General features: G+C 36.7%; 1 pseudogene; it reads right to left on the minus strand.

Moving 5' to 3' along the window:
• Positions 1–1,724: 1,724 nt before the first annotated feature.
• LOC118597745 lies at positions 1,725–3,841 on the minus strand (annotated as a pseudogene).
• Positions 3,842–22,600: the final 18,759 nt, after the last annotated feature.

Consider the following 22,600-nt stretch of genomic DNA (forward strand, 5'->3'; position numbering starts at 1 on the left):
TTTTGGGCTCTCTCTGGATCCCCATCTCAGACTGCTACCACACTAGGTAGCTGCCTTCAAACACCTCCAGGCTTCTGTTCTACACAGTTGGCAGAGTTGGTGAGTTAATTAAGATTTCTTAAAGGGAGAAATTAATTAAAAGGGAATTGTTTCACATATTAAAAATAGGAAACATTTTTACACTGGATGGAACTTGGTCTCTGTTTGATAACACATTAGGTGATATGAAAATGGAACAATTAAATGAGAGGGTAATTAGTGTTGATGGGATTTACATAATGTCCATCATGAATATTATTTGTTTGATCATTTTTGTTTTATCATTAATAAGGTTGTTGATATGAGTGTCAAGATAAAAGTTTTAGAAAAACTTGTTAAAGCAGATCATAGATATATTCAAACCCAGACAGAAGAATTTAAATGTGAATCCATCTCAGCACTGCATTGTATGGTTACAGACAAACAGCCTAAGGCTTTCAAACATCCAACCTTAATCTATCAAGTAACCTTACAGGAACTGCCAAATGCTCAAAAAGTGTATGAGCTGATTGGACTCCTGTGCAAATGTTAGATTTGAAGAGATTCAAGGAAGCTATAGTCTCACATGGTATGCATTCTCTGTAAAGCAGATGTTAAACTTGTGGTCAACCTGTATAGAATTATCCTTCAAGACTAGGTAGATTTGGTTACAGCTGTTTTAGAGGTCTGCAGGTCTGTACATACAGACAAGAAGTGATTGAGCTGGGCAGAAAGAGGAAGAAAGATGGCAGGGCACAGGAAAGTATATAAGGTGTGAATATATAGGAAGTAGCTGGCTTGGGGTGAGGATTGCAAGTAGTAGTAAGAACTTGTGTCTGGCTTGTTCTATTCCTGTGTTCTTACAGTTTTCTCCCCAATATCTGGCTCTGGGTTGTTATTAATAAGACTGTTTAGCAATTTGTGTTATAATTTCCACTCTGATTTGCTTTGGTAACATTGTTTCATAGTAACAGTAATTACTTAACTAGGACAGGTCTGTTGGTGAGTTTTCAAATCTGTGTTAAAATAACCTGCAGAGTGAGAGGTACTGATACCATCAAGGTACAAGCTGAGACTGCAGCAACCATCCTCAGAACCTGAAGTTTCAGATCTCACTCTGGCTCTCCTAGGGGACAGATTCTAGCAGATAGGAATTGACATGAGGAAATGGTATTTGCAGGTTCCTTCTCTCTATGTTTCAAAGCAGATTGAAAAGGGGAAGGGCTTTAGAGCTGAGAGAAAAAAAATGCAAAGAAATACATACAGAAGACCATCTGTTGGACTTATGCTAATGGCCCACAGACATCAATTCCATTAAAAATACAGCAACAAAATGATGAAAATAAAGAAAAATATGAGTGTGGTAGGACCTCCTTTTATTTGATGGTGAATATTTTGATATTCAAAAGAGAAGGTCTCCAGAATTTCTGACCATGGATTTCTAACACACACAGTGATAGTATTAGGTTCAGAAGTCTACAAGTTAGTAAATGATGGATATCCCAGAGACTAAATATTTTCTTATTTTCTCTTTTTTGGTCCTTTTTACTTTTACATTTCTCACTTTTTCCTTTGTACTCTTTCTCTTTATACTTTTGTCAGGTTTCTTAGATGAAGCCTCATGTTTAATTTTAGTGCCACGTTCTCTTTCATGTTCAGGCTCATCTTCATCAGGTTCATATTCTGGCTCTGACATTTGTTCTGGTTCAGTTTTTTTGGTTTGATTTCCTTCTTGCAATTAGACAAATCAAGAGAAATAACAAAACCAAAAATAGAATTAAAAGAGCTTGCATTAACTTCCTCTTCTTATGCCTGTTCCTATTATCTATCTTTGGCGCTGGTCCACTGTCTATACTACCTCCATAGCCACTTAGTAGACAGTCTGGTGGCTCCCATTCCTCATCGCAATGGCAGTGATGTTTATTGTTGCAGACTCCTTTCTTATTGCATTGGGCTGAACAGTTCTTAAACAAAAAAGGGTTAAGGACATACTTCCTGTCAATGCACATAGAGCTTGGACCACAAGCTGTGCCATCTCTTACTGCTCCAATGTCCTCTGTGGCAATTCCAAAATGATAGTCCATCCTCCAGCAGGTGACATTATTGAAGTGAGTCCAATGTACTGTTTCATGGTTTCGCCTCTGTGGAATTTCTTCCACATTTTCACATCATCACATCTCCTGTAGTTATGGCTATCATTACCACAGTTACCGAAATGGTCACCCCGTGTGTTCACTTCCATGAAGCAAGTCTCATCTGCATTGTTAGCTCTCTCACCAAAAATGCTCTGACAGTGTTCCTTGCGTTTAGGGCATGTCTTATTATAATAGTAACCATCATCTCCGCAAGAACTCCCATCTTCCTTGTATACATCTTCTGGACACTCAGCTGAAGTTCCATGACACCACTCTGGAAGGTCACATTCATTGTTGTTTTCTCTACACAAGGTACCTTCTGGCAGGAACTTGCAATCTTTGCAACAAGGCCCAGTAGCACATTCAGCATCAGGTTTGAACACACAGTCTTCACTACAACATGCATCACTTTGACATGATTCAGAGGATCCACAGTCACACTGCTCTCCTTGCTCAACTAAACTATTCCCACACAAGCTGAGGTTTATTGTTACTAATGTGTCTGGAATATTGTATAGACAAGTTGTTTTGGTAATCACGGAATACATAGCCTCATAACTGCAGTTGCTGAAACTAGGGGAATTAGTTTTTGAAGCAGCCATTATGCAGCTTAATAAACCACAAGTACAGTAACTTTCATCATGAGGCATACCCAAATTATGACCCATCTCATGTGCTATAATGAATGCCATGTTTTGAAGTGAATCTGTCATAAAACTGTTAACTGCACAATTACTATTTGTGCAAACTGTACCTACATAAGCTTGGCCTAAACTCCCAGTGTATGTTTGTCTGGCAAAAAGATGTGCAATATCATTTCTAATGCGATTGTCAACTTTATTCTTCTTCCAAGTGCAGAAATTAGATAGGACATCACCTATAGATTCTGTTACATTGACATGGCTTGTTAGAGTCCAAATCTCCAATGTAGTTAACACCATGTCAATATCTATCTGAAGATAATAACCATTTATTTCATTGACAAATTGCAACATTTCCTGCACACAAGCTGTGACATTATTATTTTTGTAAACATATCGATTTTTGTCTACCACCACATAATATTCAAGATACTTGTGGGTCCACCAATTCTCATATTGGCTTTGCATAAGTGTGGAGGCTTTGCTTTCTTGAATCTTCATTTGTCTTGCTATCTCTTCTTCTGTTAACCCACATCTCATAGAAGATGATTCTGAGTCCTCACTGTCTATTTTGTATACCAGATGTTCAAATGTGGATGTCAGGTTCTTGGGCATGATTTCATAAGCTGTGCCATTTATTTCTATTATGCCTTGCAAACTTCCAAAACAGGTGTTAATAATAAGCATGGATTCAGTTTCTCCATCTACATAGCCATGGTAGTAGCAGTCATTCTGCACAAAAGGTTGTTCTGCAAGGAGATCATCTTGGTCATTGTATATGAATAGCAGGAAGTTTCTATATATTAAGTATTTTGTGGGTTTCATGGTGACAATATGTCTTTCTCCTCCAAAGTGCAGGCTATAGGAGAGCCAGTCTGGGGAAATATCATGTCTACTAGGGTCAGTGGCCCTCAAAGGTATCACTACTTCTGGAGGGCTACTGCACCTAGCATGTGCAGTTGGTGACCTTGCAGAGAGTAAGAGCAATATCCACAGGTAGAGCTGAAGGAACATGATTCTCTCATGGACCAGGGCCTCACCCACAGACACCAGAGGGCTTTGCTATCTTAGTCCTCACACTGGCTGGTTGCATGCAGCACTGGTCTTTAATGGTGTGTCTTCTGGCAGAATTGATCAATCAGAACATCAGAACTAAAGGAAATAGTTCAACAAAAGGCAAATATAAATAAATCAAGATGAAATCAGGTTAGAAAATAAAATAGCAAAAAATGGGCTTAAATGAATTAATTTTCCAAGGTGTGTCTACAGTGTTCATGGATTTTCTGTTTGATTGTGGTAAAGTATTCTTGTTCCTATATAAATTGATTTTTAATTTACTCCTAGATTTTAATATCTTGCCTTCTTTTCTACATTGTTTCTGAATGTTTTAATTTTCAACTTTTTCTCAACAGCAATGAAAGATTTCATAAGCTGAAAAATAATTTCATATTAGCTCTTGTAGTACAATGATATTAATTTAAATTACAGAACACTAAACCTTTTCCTGCTCATTGAGTACATTTATGTTCTTTTCTATCATTGCCTTGGCATAGCCATGGGTGTCAGAACCCTCTCTCACACTGAACAGTTTTCTCATGTGTGTTTTTCATTTTCTTTCTTTTAGTTATTATTATTAGTGAATGTAGTGTGTACACTGGTGAAGTGAATCTTGTATGCCTGTTAATATATGTGTGTAGGCCATAGCTCATCCTAAATTGGTTCCTCAAAAATCATATAATTTATTTATGCTTTTATTTTTTACATTTTAATATTTTATCCTCTTATTTTATATTTGCATTGATATCAGTGTGTGAGTACTGGTAGTTGTATGTGTGTGTGTGTGTGTGTGTGTGTGTGTGTGTGTGTGTGTGTGTTTATGTAGAGTTCAAGAGTTAGTCTTGGATATCTGTCCTATGTCATTCTTCTTGGTTTCTGACACAAAGTTCATCTTTTACATGGCACTCACTAAAGAAGGGGCTGTTCAGCAAGCTTTAGTAATCTGCATGTCTCTGCCTCCCTATTGATGGCACTACATGTACAGACCACTAAACCAGGCTTTTATTTTGTTTCCAAGGTTCATTCTCATGTTCCTCTGCTTGTGAAACATTCACTTTACCAACTGAACTATCTACCCTGTCCTGAATCCTCATCCTAGTGTATAATTATTTGAAAAAAGTAGTCAAGTAAGGAACAAACTATGTTACCAACTACAGTCCCAAGAGCCTACAAATGAAAAATAATTTATAAATATATTTAAGGACAATATTGTGGAATTATGTGTAAAATCCTGAAATGAATATTCATTATTCATAATTTTTCAAATTTACAACTAATAATTCTTATAGTATGTAGGTTGATGATATGTGGAAAGGAATTACTTATTCCTAATATAGTAATATTAAGATTGTTCCAATATATGTATGTCTGAATTAATGACTAAAACTCCAGTAACGAACAGAAGGTTAGCAAAAACACTTTAAGGAATAATTGAGCAAGCCTAGACTTGTATTAATTTAGTTACTGTTAGCAATAATTCCAGAATCCAGAACTATGGAGAAATGATAACATTTTCATCCAAAATTATAACAACAGAGATTTCAAGATGACCCTCAGATGTCATCTTTTACCCTACCTTTTTTTCTCCCAATAACTTCATCAAATTCACCAATAGCTAACCATTTACCACACAAGTTCTATACAGTTAAGAATGTAATTATCACACTAAGCACTCTAGAATCACCATGATAAAATTGAAGGGAAAGGAAATAATGAAAGGAAATGCTGTCTCCAGATCTGAACAATTACCTAATTGAGGGAATTCTTTTTTCCTTTTATCCTTTATAATAAACATCCTAAAAGTCTTACCACCAGATGCGGTGATACCTATGGTCCCTTCTAGTTATGTCCTTGCTCATGAAGCATTTGTGAAACCCATCTTATTAGCAAAAGTTTTTTGTTGTTCTTTTCCATTTGTTTGAGAATGCATAAGAGACCACAAATTCTTTCCTTTCATTGTCTTTCATGAACAAAGCCCTAGATCCTTGTGTTTAGTGATAAGATCCTCTTATTATACAGAACATGGCAACTGGTGAGGTTCTTCCCAACATTGCTTCCACCACTTCAACCTGTTAATTATGTTTCCTCATTCCATGTGAGTAAGTCTGACTTCCTTCCTCTCATGTTCTATGTTCTACTATCTCCAGAGTGAACATACCTCATACTTTACTTACATTATCCTCATACACTACAATTCAGCTGAACTCTGTATTTTTATTTATATTATAAATGTTGTTGTTATTTATTTACACAGTATTGAACCTAATATGGAATAGTCAAAATCTTCTAATCCTAGAAAATAATTCCATGACTTTTTAGAAAATACTCTACTAAGTGATTCTCAACCTGGGTGTTGCAATGCCCTCTTGGGGGAAGGGGGAAATTACTCTTTCACATGGGTCTCCCAGAACCAGCAGAAAACCCAGATATTTACACTACCATTTAGAACAGTAGCAAAATTACAGTTACGAAATAGCAATGAAAATAATCTTATGGTTAGGGAATCACCATACCATGAGGAACTGTATCAAAGGGTCACACATTAGGAAGGTTGAGAACCTCTGCTCTAAGAAATCAAGTGTCTGCTATTAGTTTCATTTCTAAGATAAATAAATATTACAACAACATTGCACACTTGCTCATGTAGATGTAAATGCTTTGTCTACTTCATACAACTGTTATGAAAAATAATTCATGAATTTAGAATTGGAGGGGTAACTGTGTAAGATTAAATTTCTTTGGTAGATAGCTGAGAAAATATCAATCTGAGACCAGCATATTTTATAAGTTATTGAAGGCAAATGGTAGAAACAAGTTTATTTATTAAATAAGGTGACTAGTGTCAATGTGCTGTATTGACTCTTCCATCATTTTTACTTATTATTTTCTTGGTGGATTTTACACTTAATATTATATTCTTCCTCACCCTTCAATTCTTCCTAAATCCCTTCTCCCTTCCAGTCTACCAAACTTTATGTTGTTACTCTCTAATAAATACAAACAAACAAATAAAAAGAAAGACTACAGAGAACATGGAGTCCAGTTTGTGCTGCCATCATTGGGTCTGCTCTTGAGTTAGTCAGTGAGTGGGGTTGATATACTCTGTTTCACTCCATTGAAGAAAACTAATTTCTCTACTCTTAGCAGGTGCAACCTACAGAGAGCTTCCTGCTTAGGGGTTGAGCTTCACAAGTTCCATTTCATTTTTTTCCAGAAAATATCTTTTATTATAAATATAGTTTTAGGGATGGGACTTTGTGCCCACCTCTCTTTCCTGATGAGATTCTCTGTGGCTTCAGCTTATGTAAGTCTTGTTTTCACAGATTTGTGAGTTCATATGTGTGTCTGTCTTATTGTATGTAGAGAATGCAAGTTTCATAAAGTCATCTATCACTTCTCGCTCTTAGAATCTTTCCATTTCCCTCTTCACATAGATCTCTAAGTCTTGAGGAGAGGGGTTTGATAAAGACATCCCCTTTAGGACTGAGACTTCCAACTTTATTGCTTTCCATTGTTGTGGATCTCTGTGCTATTTACCATCCAGTGCATGAAGAAGCTCTTTGATGAGGATTGAGGGACACTCTGAACTAGAGATATAATATGTTATTAGGAGTCATTTTCTTGTAATATTCACTTAGTAGAATAATAGTAGTATGTTTCCACCTAGGTCCCATGACTTCTAGTCTAAGATTCTTGGCCACATAAACAACATCAAATATGGGTTCACTATCATGAAGTGTATCTTAAATCCAATTACAGATGGATTGGTGATTACCCTAACAGCCTATCCACTCCTTCTACTGTCATTCAGTGAACACATTTTGTAGGCAGATCATTACTATAGCTTTGTATAGCTGTATTACAGCTGGATTAGACTGATGGTTACTTGGCTATTCTACTAGCATATATAGCACCTTTAAGACATACATTTAACTTGCTAATAAGAATGAAGCTTCCAGTTGTCTATCATCTATATTTCTCTATGTTATACATGATAAGTGCATTATCATCACTAATAGTGTCTTACCTTTAGTTGTAGTTGGTACCCAATCAAATGGGAAATATTCTGTATTGGTTAAAGTTCTATGTAATACTCAAAAAGTTCTATGCAACAACTCAAATAGATGTAATCCAATCTGGTTACTGGGGGTTTTATTTGGTAGCTTTAGATGTCAAGTTTATCTCATTGTATGGTGACCTCATTTAAATTCCTTTTATAGTGTATATATTTGGTGATGCTTTTACAGTAGTAGGTGTTCATATCATTTCATTACATCATTATCCTTAGTTATCCCTCCAAATATTTCTGTCTCTATACATCCCATCATCCACTGCCTTTAATATTTCTCTTTTAACATCTCCATTATTTTGTTATAATTCTACATTCTATAAATCCTTCCTGGGCAGATCCTCTTTTGTCCCCTGGTCCTTTTTAGATACCTAACCTCTGTGTTTATTCTAAATGAAACACACATTTCTAAACTATAAAAAGCAACATCCATATTTATGAGAATCGTGTAATGCTTGTCTTTCTTTGTCTGGCTTACCCTCCTCAGGATGGTTGCTTTTGTCTCCATACATTTACTGGCAAATGTTGTGTTTTAATAACTGCTATTCCATGGTGTAAAATACTACATTTTCATGTATTTTTATCAGCTGATGGTCATCTTTTCCATCAGTCTGGCAATTATGAGTGAAGTAACAAGGATGAATAATTATCTCTGTGGTAATATGTACAGTCCTTATGGCATATGCTTCTGATTTGTACAGATAGACCTTGGAGTTAATTTATTTTAATTTTCTCAGGAGTCTCCACACTGAATCCATAAAGACCATACTAGTTTGTACTCCCACTTGCAAATAATAACTGTGGTGTATTATCTACATCCTAGCCAGCTTATCATGTCTGATTTCATTAATCTTGCCCATTGCAACTGAAATAAAATGAAATTTCAAAATAATTTTAACTATTTGCTAATTAAAGTTGCTTGTATCTGGAAGTGTGTTACATGCTAATGTTCTTCTTTGACCTTCATTCTTTTTATTTCCATATCTGCACTATTACCCTCTTTGGATTTTCAAAACCTTTTATTATATACATTATAAAAATTTGTTTTGAAAACAGTCCAAATTAGACTTGATGTTTTCTAATTGAAATAATTTTCTATAATGTTCATAATAAGGTAACATGAACTGACTTCATTCAGTAGCATAAGTTTGTTGTTTGGCAGATTTAGAGACAAGAATCTCAATAACATGATGTCCTCAGAGCCAAACTTCCTCTCATATTGCTAAGGAATGATTAACTTCAAGATGCTTCTTCAGTCTGGTGGTTCCTTGAGTAGTGAACATTATGATATTTTTTATTTACTATTATATCCAATGTCCAATTTTTTCATTTAAATGAACTGTGAATTGCATCATAAAATGTAGCTATTATATAAAAATAATATTTTTTGACTAAAATAAGACTGATAAAATGTCAGTTTTAACATGATGCACAGGTAGGCTCTTTCAAATTGCTGGCTACTATGAACAGAGAAGCAAAAACATGAATAAGTAATTCTGGAGTAAGATGTAGAACCCTTTTGAGTCTGTGCCTCAGAGTGGTATAGCTGGATATTATGTTGATTGATTTTTCAGATTTTTAAAGAACCTTCACACTAACCTGAATCATGACCTATCAGTTTATACTATGCCTTACTTAAAATGCACTGCTGGGATAAAACACCATAACCAAAAGGAATATGATGAGAAAAGGTTTGTTTCTGCTTACAGACTCACAGTGTAGTTCATCCCTCTGTATTCAGGAAAGAGCTGTAGCAGGTCAGGAGGCAGGAACTGAAGCAGAAGCCATGGAGAAGTGCTGTTGACTAGCTTGCTCCTCATAGCTTGCACAGCCTAAATTCTTATAACATGCAGGACCACCAACCCTCAAGAGAGTTGTAGCTTGCAGCATTAATGAATAATCAGCCTTAGGAGTCTAAAAACCTTCTGTATAGCAAAGGAAGCTATACAGAGACACAGCAGTATAGGCGAAACACTTCAGCAATTATACATTTGACAGAGGGTCATTAATTAGAATAGCCAAAGATCTACAAAACAAAATAAAACAGAACAAAAGCAAAAACAACAAACAAACAAAAAACCGTAGGACATCCAGAAAACTAATAACCCAATGATAAATGGAGCACAGAACTGAACAGAGAGTACTCAAAAATGAGTCAACCAGTGGTTGTGAAACACATAAAATATTGAAGCGCTGTAGTCCTAAGTGAAATCTCAGGTAGATATGAATCTACTCAGAAAAAAGATAGAGAATAATAGGGTAACTGGGTAGATTACTGAATTCTAGTGTAAAAAGAAAAAAAGGGAAGATATAAAAATGACAAAAGGTAGATTACTGAATCTATTATGAAAAGAAAAAAATACTTTTAAAAAGGAACTACTTGACATAGGATAAGTAATGAAAATTTTTTGTCTGAGTTTATCAAATGTTACTGGACTGGACATTGTTACTATATATAAAATGGAATTTTTATCTGAATTTGTCAAATGTTAATTGACTAGACATTGTTAATGTAATTCTTGACTGTATATATTGTATATACTTATTGGATAGTTTTTCTGGTATTAGTTATAAGCTTTTTTGTAATTTTAGACAAAAAGGGGAAATGTGGTGGCATTGTGTTCCCCAAAATATTGTGCACCCTAATAAATGTATCTGGGGTCAGAGAACAGACAGCCACTAGATACAGAGGCTAGAAAATGATGGCACTCACACCTTTAATCCTAACATTTCAGAGACAGAAATCCCTCTGGATCTCTGTGAGTTCAAGGCTACATTGGAAACAGCCAGGCATGGTGACACTCACCTTTAATCCCAGGGAGTGTTGGCAGAAAGAGAAAGATATATAAGGCGGGAAGACCAGAAACTAGAAGCATTTGGCTGGTTAAGCTTTTAGGCTTTGGAGCAGCACAGTTTAGCTGAGATTCATTCTGGATGAGAACACAGAGGCTTCCAGTCTGAGGAAACAAGACCAGCTGAGGAATTGGCAAGGTGAGGAAGCTATGGCTTGTTTTGCTTCTCTGATCTTTCAGCATTCACCCCAATACCTGGCCCGGGTTTGATTTTATTAATAAGAACTTTTAAGATTCCTGCTACATCTGGCGTCCAAAGTTCATGGTACAAATTCATTAAAAAGCTACTTGCCTGTGGCCTTGCAGGCCCCAGCTCAGACCTGAGCTACCCTAATTTTGATATTTTATATGACCTAAATCAGTATGGCCAAGATCAATGAAACAAACAGGAGCAGATTCTAGGGAGGCTGTGTGTAAAGGATAATACTCATTCATTGCCAGTGGTTGCATAAACCGATAGAGCCACTTGTTATAGAATATTCTTTTAAGATGTGTTACTTTTGTTTATATTGTACTTGTTTAATGAGGTGACTATGTGTTACTATGTTTGTCTAAAACACCTGATGGTGTAATAAAAATCTGAACAGTCAATAGCAAGGCAGATGAAAGGATAGGTTGGTCTGGCAGGCAGAGAGGATATATGTAAGGACAAATCTAAAAGAAAAAAAAAGAAGTAGCCAGAGAAGGAGGACTCCAGGAGCCAGCTACCTAGCTACACAACAAGCCACAGAGTAAGAAACAAAGAAAGGTATACAGGAATTGAGAAGGAAAAGCCCATAGGCAAAAGATAGATGGGATAATTTAAGTGAAGAAATGCTGGCAAGAAACAAGCCAACCTAAGGCCAAGCATTTATAATGAAGAATAAGCCTTCCCGTGTAACTCATTTGGGAGCTGGGATGTGGGCCCCCCAAAAGAGCAAAAACTAACAACAACATTTTTGCCTCCATGTTGTGGCCTGTATTTCCATGTAGGGCTTGAGAAAACTTAAGCTCCTTTAAGAAACTCTGTTGACAGTAGAACATTTAAACAGTCTTTTTTCACATTAAATAGAAACAAAAATACTAAGTAAAAACCGCCTGCTACAATGCAGGGTACTGACATTTCATAGCTGGGGGGTTGAATGCAATTCCTGGTCATGCAATAGCTATTGGGCTTTGAGCTTAGGCTTGGCTTTCAGAACCTGAGAAGGCAGTGGAGACTGCCAACAAAGCCATTTGTGGAGGTCCCAAGCTGCTCTGTTTGGCAGTTTATTGCTCATGTAGACAAAATACTAAAAGATACACAATAAAGAGGTCCAGATAGAAAGACCTCTAAACATGTTACAGTGTGTTTAACAATGTCCATGGGCTAAAAAAAGCAAAAAGGCATAGTCATAGAATGAAATGAGTAGTTAAAAAGTTAAGTCTTGAATAATGAAGTAAAATAATAAAAAAGAATAAGCCACATAGAGATGGGAAATACAGAGAGTCTGGATCCTCTATGTTATTATTTTTATTTTACACTTTTTGATTGTTGAGAAGCTGCTAGGAGGCATGGTATTGTGAACTGACTGCTAAATTGAACCTGCTTAGATACTTTAGGAATGCTTACCTTTAAAAAAGAAATCAAAGAATGTGTTACTTTGGGGAAGAGATTTTGCTTTTGTTTCTACAGAAAACAAGTGGCTGTGGATTCATTCCAGGTTAATATAGATCAGGTTTGATAAAGGGAGACCTCCTGAATCTCAATATGTGATATATATCAACAAAGATTATAGCTAGTCTTCCCAGGACTTGACCATTATCTCAAGTTTTCTCTTTGGGAACCTAAAGATGCTTCTTCCTTAGATAGCAGGAAGCAGTTTGGAAGAAATGGTGTTGAAATTCCCAAGAGTGGGCAGGTATGAATGGTCTTTGGTTGTTTGGTGGGTTATGAATGTTTGTTATAATTTAGGGGAATATAAGAATATAGGATACAAAGACAACTATTAATCTCTGATATTTTGCATTGGCATGTATTTTGAAATACTGATACAATTTCAAAACTAATTTTGTTACACTGTGTATGTGTTTCTACTCTTGTTTGGGGGAATTGTACTTATGCAGTTCATTTTAAAATGCAATGTATAAAGAAGAAATGAGGTTAGTAGTTAATGTATAATATTTAAATTTATAGTCATATTAAGTATGTTTTCTAGTTTAAATAATTGCATATTAGATAAATGGTCTTCAAAATACTTTAAAGACCTACAGAATATGACATTTTAAATATTTTATTTTTATTTATTTAATTTTACATATCAGCCATGGATTCCCCTGTCCTCTTTCCTCTTGCCTCTCCCCCCCCTGCCTTGTCCCCAGCCCACCCCCACTCCCATCTCCTCCAGGTCAAGGACTCCCCTGGGGATTCAGCTCAACCTGGTAGATTCAGTCCAGGCAGGTCCAGTCCCCTCCTTCAGGCTGAGAAAAATGTCCCTGCATAAGCCCCAGGTTCCAAACAGCCAGCTCATGCACTAAGGACTTAAGGCTTTTCATGACAATGGGACACATCTGTTCCTGACAGCATTAATTTACTTCAGAGATGATGGGCATTGAAGAAACTCCTTATGGACTTTGCTTTCATTGTAGCAAAATTAGCCACTGGGCAAAGAAACTGCTCTTGCCTTTGACTGCTGACAATGTGCTGTGCATACTGGACATGCAGGACGCACAGGAAAAAGACTGTTGAACTTTGCCAAAACAAAGAGGAACAGTCCTTCAAAATTCTTTCTTCACACAGAGTCTGCCAGATATACTGCAGGACACAGAGGAAAGCAACTGATTAATTTTGCTAGTGCAGGGGAAGACAGTCCTTCAAGTTTCCTGTTTTGTTGATGAGTCTGCCAGATTCTGTGGGCCTGTGGGTTGAAGACAGATGTCCCAATGTTGCAAAGGAACTTTAGGTAACTATCCAGGCAGTCAGATGTCCCTGTTATTTCTAGAGTCTTGGAGGTTGCTTGCAATGTACATCCTATTTACTCAAGTAGAGCTCCTAGTCAAGGCTGTTGGCGTATTTCTACAGAGATAAATACTCATCTACATTCACTGAAGCTCTATTTATAATAGTCAGAAAATAGAAGCAGCCTAAATTTTCATTGACAGATAAACTGGATGATAAAAATATGGTATATTTACATATATAATATTGTTCATTTGTTAAGAAAATGAAATTATGGAATTTACAGGTAAGTGAGTAGAGCTGGAGACAATCATCTTGACTGAAAAAACCCAGACCCAGAAAAATAAACATTGCCTGTCTTCTCTTCTGTGTGGATGGTGCCTTTTATGCCTTAGCAGAGTTTGTTTCATTTTGACTATCCACAGAAGTTAGGTAGTTAGTAAAGGGCCAGAGAGGAATATGAGGGTTTCTTTGAAGGAAAGGGAATAGAACATAGTACTATAATTGGATAAGAGGGAGGAAATGAAAATAGAAAAATGAAATGAGAGGGCTGGGAGATGGAGGGATATGAGAAGGGACAACTAACACTAATGAATAGCCTTTTGAAAATCCACAGGGAAACCACTACAAATGCTTCCTAAAATTTATATACAGTTTACATAGAGTTACCATACAATGAGGGATACCATGCCCTAAATAGACATTTCATTCATCCCAGTTGAACTCCCAGCACCAACAATGGATTTCAGAGATGGAGACAGCATACCAAAATTTTGCACAACTTCAAATAAACCAAATCTTAGAAGGAATAATCGGAAATGAGTACAAAGTTCCACCCCTACCTAGGAAGCTATTTTTAATTAATAGCTTCTGGGAGAGAAAAAAATCAGTATTGTTTAATAGAATGACATAGTGTATATCAGCTACCATCCAGAAAGGCACAAATGCTCAGGCATAGCTGGGCAACATCAAAGAGACTCCAGGGTTTTCTTTGGTTTGTGCGTCTGTGTACATGGGTGTGTGTGTGTGTATGTGTGTGTGTGCTTGTGTGCGTGTGTGTGTGTGTGTGTGTGTGTGCGTGCGCGCATGCATGTGTATGTGTGCATGTGTGCGTGTGCGTGTGTGTGTGTGTGTGTGTGTGTGTGTGTGTGTGCATGTGCGTGCATACATGCATGCATGAGAGGGAGAGAGAGAAAGAAAGAAAGTTTGGTGTTGACTTTGACATTTTATGAGGAAAACATGAATTTTCACATGATTCAGGAAATGTGGAATTAGTTTAAGTAAGGGGAATTATGTGACCAAAAAACATTGTATAAAAACATTAATAAAAGGAAAAAAAACAACTCTCACAAAGACCAAGGGCTGTGGATGTAGTGTTTGCAACATCAATATATCAATACAAGAAACGTCAGAATTCATATTTCCAGAGCTAATATAAGAAGTTGGAAATGGCACACTAGCCCTTTGATGTTAGGGAATGAAGGCAGATTCCATGGGTTTGTTGCCAGCCTTTCTAGGAGAAATGGGGTGCACAAAGTTCAGAAAGAGAGCCTCTCTCAAAACCTAATGGAAATGTTGCAGAGGAACACCCAATGGGCTTCAAGAGGGATTCTCAAAACAAAACAAAACAAAACAAAATAAAAAAAACCAAAATATTAAACCAAAAGAAAAATTCATATTGCTGTGGGATATACACCAGATAAAACTGCTTGGACATGGGTTTAAGCCAACAGAAAGTCTACTTGCCACTAGTGACTACACTGGGTGTTCAGGATCCCAGTACATACTGAGCCTCTATCCGAATGAGCTCTTAAGCACAAAACCCTTTTTCTGAGTTGACATATTCCAGGTAACAATAACAGTCAGAAGCAGAACTTCACAAGTTAAAAATAAGCAAGTTTAGTACATTAGTACATTTTGAGACTTTCCTAAAAGTATATGGACTTTGATGGATTAGGTTTTTGTTTTAGATTTGGCAGGTGGTGCTGTCTACAAGCTGAGCTTTACAGCCTAAATGGCACTTTGGTCATGGAGGTGTACTAAGATCTCAGTGTGGTGGTATTGTGTTCCCCCAAATATTGTGCACACTAATAAACTTATCTGGCATCAGAGAACAGAACAGACACAATATTAAACATAGAGGATAGGCAGTGGTAGCACACACCTTTAATCCTAGCATTCCAGAGGCAGAGATCTACCTGGATCTCTGTGCGTTCAAGGATACAGCCAAGCATGCTGACTCACACCTTTAATCCCAGAAAGTGAGCCTTAAACATTTTTCTCATTTGGATTGTAGTGTATGTGTTCTAGGCATGAATGCCAAGGTTGTGTGGATTATGTGCATTTTCATAGTACACGTACTTCACTGTGGGTCTGTGGGACAGAGTTCATCCTAGAAGGGTAGTTGTCTGGAGGTATAAACATTGATTCTATGTTTTACTTTTACACTTTTATATTTTTTGGTTGTTTTGTTGGGTATTTGTGTATTTATTTAGATATGTGTGTTAGTGTGTAGATTGTATCTGTGTGTGGGTGTGGGTGTTTGTGTTTGTGAGAGTGAGAGAGATTGGGGGGAGAAAGAGGGAGAGACAGAGAGGGAGACAGAGAGAGGGAGAGAAATGCCCTTTTTTTTTAAAAATGGTGTTTGACTTCCACTGGTAAATGTGAAATATACCAGGGAACTGTAGTTGTTTAACTATAAAATATGAATATATTTCAGAGATGATATGAGCTATGAAAATCATGATTTGGAAAAAGAAAGGGACTTGTAGAAAATTATGAGGTCAGGAATTGGACAAAATGAGAGCTACGACATACGACTTGGAAGTCATGAAGACAGTTGGGAAAATAAATAACTCATTATGCATGTTTAAAAGGAGAGAGAGAGAGAGAGAGAGAGAGAGAGAGAGAGAGAGAGAGAGAGAGAGAGAGAGAGATTAGAACAAGGACTGTCTCTAGGGAGCATTTAAAAGTGGCTATCCAGCCAGGCGGTGGTGGCACAAGCCTTTAATCCCAGCACTCAGGAGGCAGAGCCAGGTGGATCTCTGTAAATTCGAGGCCAGCCTGGGCTACCAAGTGAATTCCAGGAAAGGCGCAAAACTACACAGAGAAACCCTGTCTCAAAATACCGAAACAACAACAACAAACCCAAAAAACAAAAATAAACAAAAAACAAAAGTCACTATCCAACCTCCTTTTTGACATACAGTCTGGCATTGACTTAAAGCTCACTAAAGAGTTTCAGCTGGCTGCACAGACAGTCCCAGCCATTCTCCTGTGTCTGCCTCCTGACACTGCTAGGAGTCCAAACTCATGCTGCTAATGCATGCCCTGTTAGAATATGCTGGTGTCTAACTCAGGTCTTCAAGTTTCTGATGCATATCCTTTACCAGCTCAGCTCTCTCTCCCATCCAGTGTGCTCATTTTCCTAGAAACTAGAGTGTCCTATTGATGAAGAAAACTTACTAAGACAAAAAAGGGAGCTGCAACACAACAGTGCCTAAACACCATAGCAGATATTCTCTGGAAAATAGATTTTGAAGACAATATCTTGCACTTGTGATTAAAAATTTGACATGCTATTTCACTGACCATTATGGTTTTGATTCATGTTTCATAGTTATTTGAGTGCCTAGATTTGTATTGTAACTACAACAACAAAAAGAATTCTACATATTTTAGTGTAGCACTCTTAAGGTTCTGTCAATGTGAGTCTCAGGACCCCCTATTAAAAGTATATTTCAGCCGGCCGGTGGTGGCTCACGCCTTTAATCCTAGCACTCAGGAGGTAGAGGCAGGTGGATCTTTGTGAGTTTGAGCCCAGCCTGGTCTACCAAGCGAGATCCAGGAAAGGCACAATGCTACACACAGAAACCCTGTCTTGAAAAACCAAAAAAAAAAAAAAAAAAAGTATATTTCAAAAGTATGTAACAGGAAAAAACTGGAAAGAATACTTGTGCAGGTCTGCCTTTGTATTCATTAAGTTACTGTACACTATGATTCTAGAGCCCAAAGCTCTTGACAAAATAGAATACTCTCATTGAAAATCTGGTGCAGAATGATATTAACAGAGTCTTCCAGGCAACTCCAAAATGCCATCTTTTATCCATTGCTTTTCCCCCTTATACTTTCATCAAATTCATCAATAACTAGAAACTCACCATTTAGGCTCTCTGTTATCTAGAGACTATTAAACCACATTAAAAACACCACATAGCACTATCCACACTACACAGCAATGTACCAATTGCAAAGTGAGCTGTGCTTCTTAATCTGAGGTCTATAATTTCAGCACTCAGGGGCTAGAGGCAAGAGGATCAATAGTTCAGAAGTACATAGTGAGCACACGACCAGACTGAACTAGAGGAGACCATGTTTACAAACAAATGTCTTCTGGATAAATGAAGGAATACTCTCATGAAGTTCAGCACTGTCATGAAAATTCAAAACAATTTAGTGAAACTTTGACTACCTAGCAGTTTCCTTCATACAAGTATCCAATATCAAACATTATATATAATGCAGAAACATTTTTAAAAATGAACGTGCATTTTATTCTCCAGATAAAATAATATTGCTGATTTTCCTGTGAGGAGAACTGTCTACTACAATGCCAGTTGTCATGACAAACTACAAGAACTATGAGAACAACTCTACAGAATCATCAGAGAAAGAGGGAAAAGCAGTAGATATTTAAAGGAAATGTCATCAGCCCCCAACAACTGGCCAAGAATTGGGGGATGTATTTTTATTTTCATGGTAATCATCTGTCCTTCTGTCCTCTAGAAGACTTACCATGAAGGAGTGATGCCCATAGCTCTACTTCTGGCTCTGCTGTGGAATCATTTGTAACACATTTCTTCTGAGACCGCTCATGATATAGGAAACACAAGGGCTCACTTTTTGTCTCTCATGGACAAGGTTCTAGAATCCTGGGCCTAACAACAGAAGCTTCCCAGTCCATAGAACCTGGCAAACTATGAGGTTCTTCTCATCTATTCCTCTTCCATCTCAACCAAACTTATTAGGATTTCTGCCATGTGAGTAAGGCTGCTTCCTCCCTGGCATTTGATATCCTCCAGTATCTCTAATATTGAGGGATCCCATTTCATGACATTCATTTTACTTTACTATACATGAATTGTAAACATCAGCCGAACTCTGTCCTTTTGTTCATATTACACACTTTTTCTCAGTTCATTTCCTCAGTTGTGAACAATACTATGGAATACTCTTAAATAATTCAAATCCACAGGAACTTTTCTACCCCTTTTACAGCATAGCCTAAGAAATCACATGTCTGTCACTTCTTGTCTTTCAATGGCCAATGATTATATCAGTCACAGCACCTGCTCATAAAGGTGCTTTACCTATTGCATACAACTGTCATCAGAAAGTAAGGCATAAACAGAACTTGGAAGAGAAGATGTGAATAAAATAGCAGAATAGGCATACATTTTCTTGGCAATCACTAACTGATTCTCGGGAAAACAACAACCTGAAACCAATGCTTTTAATGGTATGTCTTGGACACATGGTGGTAACAAGTCTATTTGCTGATTAAAATTGTCTTGGCACCCACCAGTGTCCTTCTTTGTCCCTTCCTTCTTCAGGACACTCCTTCAACTCTTCATAGTTGTTCAGGCTTTGCACCACAATGCTATTTGTCAGCTTCTATGGTCTGTTTCTAAGTTTTACACCATTTACAAGAGCCAACAAATAAGTGAAAATCCCAGTTCAACAGTCAATATCATATATGGTAAAAATGTCAGGATTTTGGGAAACTTTAAGTATATTAATAATCCACATCGTATTTCAGGATACATTGCTATACTAATCATATATTGCCAGATTAACACATATTATTAGGTTGCTTAAAACTCCAACTTACACTAATAGATTGAATATGCAGGGAGAAAGCCTCTATCCAAATAGTTTCAAATTTGAACAACCATATTGAATTATTTTACAATAATTTTTATATATTTTATGAAGAACTAGTGGAGTTGGAAATTTTCTGTACCAAATAAATAATAATTCTTCTGGGAATAACAATGACAAATACCCAGTTTTTGTCATCACACTTTCTAAATGAATGAGTCAGTTTTTCATGAATACTCAAAAGAATGTACAACTCTCTGACATCATGAAAATAACATTCCAGTGTGTAAAATAAAATAAATAAATTTATTTTATTTTAATTTATTTTTTATTCATTTATATTTTTTGGTTTTTTGAGACAGGGTTTCCCTGTGTAGCTTTGTGCCTTTCCTGGCTGGCCTTGAACTCACAGAGATCCACCTGGATCTGCCTCCCAAGTTCTTGGATTAAAGGCGTGCACCACCACCACCTGGCTATTTATTTGATTTTAAGTGACAGGAAATAAACATGCAATCAAAATAACTGACATATAATACTAACTTATTTTTATATGCTTATGAATTTTTTAATTACTATATCCCCTTGTATAGTTACTTATACTTAATAATATTAAGATAACACTAATAAAGGATTAATCATCTTATCTGATCAAGTTTTATTAGTTTCACAGTATTGAGTTTCATTGTGGCATCTTCATTTGTCTGTATCTTCATAGTTTGCTCTCATTCATTGTTCACCCCATATTGTTATTCTATTAAAATGCATTCTATACAAGATCCAGTTATGGAAATGACAAGCTTGATAAGGTATAGTATGCTAACTTTTTGACTATATGTATGCTCTATTAAACATTACATGATTTATTAAGTGTTCATTTCACAATAATATTTGCTTACTATTTTATTGTCCAGTAACAAGACCACTAACCTGATGATTGCTAATTCTCTTCCTCCCTATTTGTAAACTTAATGAAAATGCTTTCTTCTAGTTCTTGAGCTTCCTTATGCAAAGGAGTATGTGTAGTGCTTATGTTTCTAAAAAGCATTTGTGTCCCTGAAAATAAAAGAAAAGGTACAGATTAATGTATTTATTTTCTCCAGAAATTATTCATTCTGTAAATGCCATTTGCATGAATCTCCACAATTTTTTTATAGGAGTGTAGGTTTAAAGTTTAAACAAAATTAGTGGGTTCTCATGAGTGCCCAAATATGAGCTGAAGAAAGATGATACCAGTTAACATGTAATGTATGTCAGGGATAGGACCATAAGGCATTGGTCCCATAGAAAGAACGATAGGCAATGGATGAGAAGGGAAAGGAAGAAGTGGTCTTCTCCATAGAAGATCACCTCCATTGATTGTACAGTAGCAAAAGGTCAGTACAGAGAGCGTAAATAAAGTACCATTATATGGACTAAGGTGTTTGTGAGCAAACAATAATGGGGGAAAAGAGGCTATAAATTTGAAGGTTATTGGGGACGGGGATATGGGAGGTTTTGGAGGGAGGAAAGGGAAAGGAGAAATGTAAATAGTTACAATCTCAAAAAAGTATGGGGTCCAGAAGAGCATTGAGTAAAGGACATAGCAACAATCATGTTAAAATGTTAATCAACATCATTGTGTCTTTCAGACAATCATTAGTGGTGAATTTGCAAAATATTTTGAGTTTCTCTTGAATATAACAGAACATTGAGTTTCCAAGTTGTTAGAGAACTGTAGTAGGCTCTAAGGCACCTGACAATAGAAAGCCAGACTCTGAGGTGTACTGCCAGCAGCAGAGAAGTCATGCCAGGAATTGTAAAGGTGACAAAGTAGATTTGTTTCCTGGTTTCCCATGAGACCATTTTCTGAATAACACCTCACTTACAGCCTAGTGAGACCTAGAGAAAAAACTCAACAACATCATGCCAAGAAATTCCTGGTTTGTAGTGGGTAGCCATTCCAGCCTTGGCCTGGAAGTTCCAACCCAAATTGAGGCTTCGGTAATGGTCACATCCACAAGGCTGGGCTGAGGGAGGAAGCTGAAGACCCAGGATTGAGAGGAGAGGCCTCTCTTTGTTCCAGGACCCTGGACGCTGGAGGTAGACCAAGCAGAGTTCTCCAGAGAACACTGCCAGACTGTGCCATACCTTTCCCAGACCCCGTAACCTATCCCTTCATTTGTAAGTTACCCCACAAAATAAATCCCCCTTTTAACTACTTGGAGTGGCCTTAATAATTTCACCAATACTGGTTCATTGAGATGCTGAGGTCATGTACACATGTGTGTTCAAGTCATTAATTTGCAAGATAGTTATTTTACATAATGATCAATTATCACTATAAAAATTAGGAAGTAAATTTTCCCTTCCTTGATTTCTATCATCTTTGTGTTAATAGCATAATGATGCCATCTGATATTTGTTTTGCAAATCAATTGTCTTTAAAAGCTCAACACTGCACTGGAGAGATGTCTCAGCAAGGAATTAGCTGATGCTCAAGGTTGAGGACCTAATTTTTTGAACCTCAAAACCTATACAAATCCAACAACGTGCCATGCATCTGTATTCCCAAAACTCCTGAAGTCAATGGTAGCATAGATAGGGGCTCCTCAGAAGCTTCAGGACCAGCTACCCTTCCCTAACAGTAGTGAACACAAGGATCCTGTTTCATAAATTGTTCAAGGTCTGACCTCTCACACCCACATATTATTCATCAGTCACATAGGAACACATGCACATGCACATATCATCCAAATATACTAATAAAGGCATATAAAAAGATATTTTTCAAAAATATTTTATGCTGAAACACAGTATAATTATATTTTCAAAAGTTGAAGACAATGAATTTTGAGATTAATAAGAGAAAAGCAACTCATTATATACTCTGGAAACTCCATAAGTTTATCATTGAATCTATAAGTGGTAATCTAAATGATTTTAGTCAAAGTGGGAATCAAATAAAATGATAGTAACAAAATCTATACCAGGGAAAAGAGTCTTGTAACAAGGAGAGACATATGAATATTTTTTTTCCAGATACCAAAGCCAAA

The sequence above is a fragment of the Onychomys torridus genome, chromosome 17, assembly GCF_903995425.1.
Source record: "Onychomys torridus chromosome 17, mOncTor1.1, whole genome shotgun sequence".
NCBI classification, from domain to species: domain Eukaryota; kingdom Metazoa; phylum Chordata; class Mammalia; order Rodentia; family Cricetidae; genus Onychomys; species Onychomys torridus.